This window comes from Colobus angolensis, unplaced genomic scaffold (assembly GCF_000951035.1).
Source record: "Colobus angolensis palliatus isolate OR3802 unplaced genomic scaffold, Cang.pa_1.0 Scaffold238, whole genome shotgun sequence".
Taxonomy (NCBI): Eukaryota; Metazoa; Chordata; class Mammalia; order Primates; family Cercopithecidae; genus Colobus; species Colobus angolensis.
In genome coordinates, this window is record NW_012115577.1 from 102288 (window position 1) to 109941 (window position 7654).

Sequence of the window (7654 nt, forward strand, 5' to 3'; positions counted from 1 at the left end):
CTCTTATCATAACCCAGACGTTCCTTTCTATTGATAGTAACTCAACCAATTGCCAATCAGAAAAATTAAAAATCTAATTATAACCCAGAAGCACTACCCTGCAACCCTTGCTTGCTTCATATTGTCCCAAATTTCTGGATCGAAACAATGTATAGCTTAAATGTATTTGATTGATGTCTCATATGTTCCTAAAATGTATAAAACCAACCTTTGCCCCAACCACCTTGAGGACATGTTCTCAGGGTCTCCTGAGGACTGTGTCATGGGCTGTGGTCCCTCATTTTTGGCTCAGAATTAATCTTTTCAAATATGTTACCAAGTTTGACTCTGTTCATTGACAGTGTGGAATTCTGGTGTAGTAAGAGGGTTCAAGTGCTGGAGTGTGAGGGGTGGGAAAAGTGACAAATTTTAATTATTGGAGCAGTGATTCAGGATGAGAACTTTATCTGGTACCTGGTAGGCACGCAGAGTGGCTGAATGAGCCAAGACTAATAAATAACATATTTCCACTCATTCCTTTGAGGATAGATTATTACATCAAGTTTTTGTCTATCCCAGTTTATAGTCTAGATTATTGGAGTGGCATTGTGTGATGATGAAATGATTATTCAAACATCTTTCCTCAGCATTGTCTCTTACTAGGATTAAAACACCCAGGTTTGTAAGATCTCAGAGGTTCTGGGTCCACACTGATGTTTTATATTAATATCTATATTTTCTTGTGTGTGGAAATATTTCTGGGGAGAGAATCTCTAACATTTATTAGTTTTTATGTGACACCCTCAAAGGCCTAAAAAATCCTGACTTCTAGGTTAGAGGTAGGACCACTCCACGTCTGGACAATGAACACCTGGTAGTAACCTGTGTTTAACAGATTAGGGACGTGAAGTAAATGCTTATATTTTGTTTATCTTTTCCTCTGGGACCAAAAAGATAGAAGTGTACTTGCTTACTCTTACTATAAGTTTCTCTCTGTGGGATGGTGATGGGGTTTTCCTCCACCCAAATTTCTGATTCTCCACAGCAGCTGGGAGTCCTAGAGTTTGACTCAATTCTGACACTAACTACCTGGAGTTCACCTCAGGCTCCACAGGTTTAAGGGCTCAGTCCCACAAATCTGTCCTCACTTCAAATGCAAGTCACAAGTATCAGGTCCCAGGTTACCTACACTTCTGTCTATCATGGCTGCAAAGTCAGGGGTCTCTCACCTCCCAAGGACTGATAATTCTTAAGTTAACTCAAAGAACTTAGGACGTTGCTATAGTCATGTAAACCAAAAAACGTCTGAGACAGGTCTCAGTCAGTTTAGAAGTTTATTTTGCTGAGCTGAAGATGCACCTTGGAAACAGAGACACAAATCATTGTAGCATCTGTGGCCCATGCTTTTTCCTAACAGGATTTTGAGGACTGCAATATTTATAAGGGAAAGAGCAGCCAGGAGAGGAAAAAAGCAGTCAACTATGCATTCATCTCGTGCTCAGTAAATCTGCATTTTACATAAGATAAAGTAAACGTTGGGTAGAAAAGTCACTGGCTGGGTGAAGGGATGATGTCTAGTCTTGTCTTTGTCTTGTGCCTGTGAAGATAAGCTGTTAATTTACATTGTTGGGGGAAAGTCAACAAAACTCCATTTTAGAGTAAAGATGTTGGGGCCCACAAGGAATTATCTTGTGAGCAGTTTGTGAGGGAGGCCACCTGGGGAGATATGGGGTCTTCTATCTTCGCAGTTATTTGTTTAGGAACAAAAGAAACGCAGTTTTTCCATCACTCATTCTCCAAACTTAACTTTTCCCTTTGGTATAGTGAATTTGGAGTCCTGAAATTTTACTTTCCTTTCACACTCAGTATTGCAGTTTTTTTATTTTTATAGCTTAAATCCCCACCATTTTGGCACCTGAGACTGGTTTCATGGAAGACAGTTTTTCCATGGACCAGTGGAGGTGGCGGAAGGCAGAGGGAAATGGTTTTGGATGAAACTGTTGCCCTCAGATGACCAGGCATTAGTGTTTCATAAGGAACATGCAACCTACATCTCTCACATGCAGAGCTCACAGTAGGGTTCGTGCTTCTATGAGAATCTAATTCCGCCACTGATCTGACAGGAGGCGGAACTCCGGTGGTCATGCTCAAGCTTTCTCCCCCATCGATCACCTCCTGCTGTGCGGTCTGATTCCTACCAGGCCAGAAACTTGTACCAGTCCGCAGCCCGGGGGTTAGGGACCTCTGGTTTAAATTATGCCACTATAGTAGAACACCTGAGACTGGATCACTTATAACAAACAGAAATTTGTTTCATTCATGGTGTGGAGGATGGGAATTCCCAGATCAAGGGACTGTATCTGGTAGAAAACAAAAGGGCAAGAGAGGGTGAGAGGTAGGGGCAAAAGCAGGTCAAACTCACAGCCTCAGGTCCTTTTATGATGAGCCTTAATCTATTAATGAAGGCAGAGCTCTGATGGTCCAACCACCTCTCAAAGGTCCCATTTCTTAAAAATGTTGCATTCGGTAATAAATATCCAACAGATGCTTTTTTGGGGAAACATTCAAACCATGGCAGTAATAAAGGATACAAATGAGCAACCAGATGAAGAGGTGCACAGGGTAAGGTCTGGAAGAGTTCTGACCACAGGAGCCTCTGTCTCATGGAGATGGAGTTCACCACCCTCCCAGCATGTGGACACACAGATGTGCTCACCAACTGGGAAGCTCTCCGAAACCAAATCTCTAGAGGTTTCTATGTAAATTTCATTGTTTGGCAAGATTAATTAAATCACTGGCCATTGTGTGACTGAACTGAAACTTGAGCCTCTCTTTCCTTCCCAGACTTTAGGGATGGGGCTAAAATTTCCGATCCTTTAATTGCAGCTTCGTGTTTCTGGCAACTGGCCCCCATTCTGAAGCTATCTAGGAGCCCCTTACCCCACAGTCATCTCATTGCCATACTGAAGTCATGTTTATCACTGAGGAGATTGCAAATGTTTTAGAACCTGGTTGTCAGGAAACAGGGACAAAGACCAAGTATGTTTATTGGACACAGATCACACCCTGGTTTTGACCACATTATCTCTTCTTATAATATTTGTTATTTTATTTTAGAGTTAATCTCTTGCTCTGTTGCCCAGGGTAGAATGCAGTGGCACAATCATAGCTCACTGTAACCTCCAATTCCTGGACTCAAGTGATCCTTCTGCCTCGGCCTCCTGAGTAGATAGCATTACAGGTGCACACCACCATGCCCCACTAATTTTGAAATATTTTATAGCAATGGGTCTCACTATTTTGCAGAGGCTGGTCTCAAATTCTGACCTTAAACGATGTTCCTACCATTGCCTCCCAAACTGACGGAATTACAAGCATGAGCCACTGTGCCTGGCCAATCACAGATCTCCTATACCAGAAGAATGATAACAGTGAAGAGATCCTGGTACATTGCCAGAATCCTCTTTGGTCATTAACAATTATCCCAGTGCAGTCCAAAAAGAGGAATAGTCTCAGCAACATATGGCTCCACCCTTTCAGGCATCTGGTGAAATCAAGCTAAGAGACAATACTCTTTCTTACTTATACCTCTTTCGAGGAGTTCATGTAACATTGGATTTTCCTCATTACATAATCCATTTATTCATTTACTTACTCTCAGCTACTATTTCTCCTTCTCTTCATTTATACTAAACATTTATAATTTCGGAAGGAACACTAGGCTCTGCTGCTGTGCTGGCTTAGACTGCAGGGACCAATACTGTTCTAGCAAGTGTCTCGCATCATCCATTCCAGTTCATAGAGGGGTGGGTTATGCAGGTAGAGAACTGGGTGGCTATCTGACCCCAGGCAATACAGCTGCATTCAGTGTTAGCCCCAACTTTGCCAGGTGCAGTGAAGGCACAACCTACTTCTCCAGGCCCTTAGGAATTATTACATAAAGGACATAAAGTATATTTACAGTTTCTTGCTTAGGAATAATTTCTGTTTCTGGACTCTGTTTGCATCCCTAGTCCTGGGACCACTGCATCAGGGATGAGAAAAGCAAGTTGAGGTGAATTACAGTCATTATTCCAGTGTCCTCCCACCATGGGAAGGAATATATGTAGATCACACCAGCACCTTCCCCTGATCCACCAGGAAAAGAGAGGATACTCTCATGTCAAGTGTGAGCACACTCATGAAGGTGTATAAACCTACCCTTTATGCTTGTTTCCCCACTCTTGCTTTATACACTCAGTATTTCAACTGGCTATTTTAATTTTCTATGGAACTCTTCCTTTGAGGAGGATGTCTCTCTGACCATTGTTGGACATTTTGAGCAGGTGCATTTTCTGGTGTAAAGAAATATGACTCGGTGGTCCACATGGTTGCAGTACTTCCCATTCAAGTTCTTTGTAGTACTCTGAGCATTTGCATCTGAGATAAAGGAGGAACCTCTCTTAGAAGCCTGCCGAGGCCTCCCAGCCTGGAAATAAAGAAAAACCTTCAATTCCTTCACGAGAAATTCCAGGCACCTAGCCAGCCCTAAAAAGCAAGTGAGTGACGTTATGAGCGAGAAGGTAATGATAGCTTAAAACAATAGCCAAGGAAGTTAGGTCACAAGATGTTTGATTCTCAACAGAAACTAAAAACATCTTAACATATGTCCCTGAGTTGTTTTTCAGAAACACGGGATCCTACCTAACAGATCCACTGACAGGGAAACCTTATAAAGGGGAAACTGAGGACTGAACTCTGACTGACGTTCTTTGTTCTAAATTTCTTCCTGAGGGGACTGGAGAGAGTCAAGGCCACAGGCCAGACATGAATATTCCTCTCTACTCCCCTAGCTGTGTAAGGAAGCAGTGTAAGGAAGCTTTGCTTCTTTATCTATCACAAATCAGAGAATCTTTAAATCTACCTAAGACCTGTAAACTCCCTCATGAGGATTTTCCACCTTTTAAGGCTGAAGCAGTGTATCACTTCTAGGCATTGATTTATGATGTTGCCTGTAACTCTGCTTTCCTGAAATTTGCCCCTGCCTTTGAAAATCCTTGCTTGTGAGCCATCAAAAAGGTTGGGACTTAAGCGTAAGTTGCCCGATTCTCCTTGTTTGGCGCCCTGCACATAAATGTCCTCCTTTCTCCCACTACAGTCTCAGTGTGGATGTTTGCTTTTACTGCAACATCCCAGGTGAGTGGACCCCAGTTTAGTTTGGTAACACACCTACCACCGGCTGAGCAAAGCCCACTCCAGGATGAGGATCTATTCCTGCCAAGACCCATTTGCTGCTTCCTGAGGCTAATGGTATCAGCCTAACTTGCCAGCTATGTATTTTCAAGGTCTTCTCATAAAAGAATTTGCCACATAGCCATATGCTATCTCTCTTTTTTTGTTAAAGAAAGCCCTTCTTATGTGTATTTTGTGCCTGTGATGTGTGGAATGCAAGAGGAATATGTCTTGATTCCACCTATCTCTGCATTGCTAAGGCCCCAATGTCTACTTATTTCACGGACTCAGGTGATCACCACAAGCAAACGTGGATTTTTTGTTGTTGTTGCTTTTGAGATGTGGTCTTGATATGTTTTCCACTTTATAAATAGCTCATATTTCCTGTCCCTTCACTATTGATAGACAATTGTGTTGTATCCAGATTTTACAAGTCGTGCTGCTATGAATAATATTTTCAAATATTTTGGCACACACATACAAGCATTTCTACTGGTTGATAACTAAGAGTGCTATTGCTGGGTCATAGGTGAGTAGATGCTTGGCTTAGTCTCTGGTTAACAATTTTCTAGTAGTAAACAAACAGTAGAGGAGCGTGAATCTCTTACTTAGAAATTATTTGGATAATAAACAAGGAAGGAATGAGACACCGAGACTATAATAACTCTATTGCAAACCATCATGAGTTAACGGATTTAACCATTGAACAGCAATGGCAATTAACAACACAATAAAACAAAAAACTAATGTCAGGTTCTTCCTCTTGATGGAAGAACACAATACAGTACCATCAAACAAGTACAAGTGACAAAGAAACCAAGCCTGAATATAAGCTAGCCTCCACAGCCAATTACCAATTTAGAGGCAATACAGATAATAAAAACACATATTAAACAATGGCTTGGGGAGCAATCAGCAAAATGCAAACAATGGGAAGCTCTACCACACAATATAAATTTCAAGAAAGAATCTATAGAATAAAAGAGAACAAAAGCATATTTCTAAAGGTAAAACTAAATTATAATTTTGGATGATAAAAATATAAAATAGAACAAAGAAGTGATGATCATGAAAGTCAGGATGTATTTTCATTTGGGGGAGGAAAGAGTTTACTGCTGAGCTGGGGCAAATGATGGGGCTTCTGGTCTGCTCCACAAACGTCTATCCCTGGTGGTTAATGGGTGTTCACTTTTTATTCAAGGACACAAATTTTAGAACGTTCCTTTTTCCTTCTGGAGTCCTACATTTTATTTTAGGACACAAAGGTTAAGGAAAAAATAATTTATAGAGTATGGTTACTGTTTTGCACAAAGCCCCCTCCCCATCTTCCCTCTGAGCACCCAGAACAACCAGCAGACCCAGGACCCCCAGCAGGGGTGACCTCACTTCTAGGTGTGCATGCACCTCACATCAGCAGAGGCAATATGCAGGTCTACTCCTTGACTCTTGGAAAAACCTGATAGGACACAGCTGAGGGGAAGCCTTCCCCGCCGTCTGCAGGCTCTTGGCCATCAGTGTAGAGGGAGCGGCTCCTCACCTCTCCCACAGGCACCTTCACAGCCACAGCCTCCTCTCTGCATGGGGAGTTCATGGCCCTTCCCCTGAACACGGTGACATGGATCTCGCCAAAGGTGGAGATGACACCATTCCTCCCCCCACCATCTTTTGCTATAGAGCAACTGGAATACGTTCCACCCACACACAGGACAGGGAGCTGACAACCAAGGAGGGGAGGAGCAATACTCCAGCTTTCTCTACTTGTAATAAATTCTCCCCATTGCCATAATCTTGTTCATAGTCTCAAAATTATTTAAACCTCTACTATATCTTTAGTGGCATATTTATCTATCATAACGTTATTTTATTCTTAATTACCATTGCCTGTTTTATTTCTCCATCCAAAAAAAAAAAATAGCTGCTTTTGGTTGTCTGGGCCCTCGGCAGTGGCAGCTGCCGGGTCAGCCTTGGTGAGTGGCAACTCAATTGCTGTGCCCATGCAGTGTCCATCGCAGCCACCACAGCCACTTTGTGCAGGGACTCCATGAGCAAACCCTGTGCGCTTCTTTTGCTTTACAGGAAACTCCTCAGGCTGGTGTCCAGTGAAGAAATCCCAGGTGCATGGAAAGGAGAGGAGGGTCTCAGGGCTGTGAGAGATCAGCAAAAGGAAGCGCATGGACCACCAGGTGGCGCTGCTGCGCTGCCCCTGCTCCCAGGAGGTGAATGCTCAGGAAGGGCTCTGAGGTGGAGAGAGAGATGTCATTGCTCCTCCTCCAGGTTCAAAGTAAAAACCTTCCAGCCAATCTTGGCCGCGCGTTCTGGTGTAGCGAGCAGGCTCGGAGGTACTCACCGCTGCTGTCATGATTCGTTTGCTAAACTGCATCGTCGCTGTGTCCCAGAACATGGGCATTGGCAAGAACGGGGACCTGCCCGGGCTGCCGCTCAGGAATGAATTTAGGTATTTCCA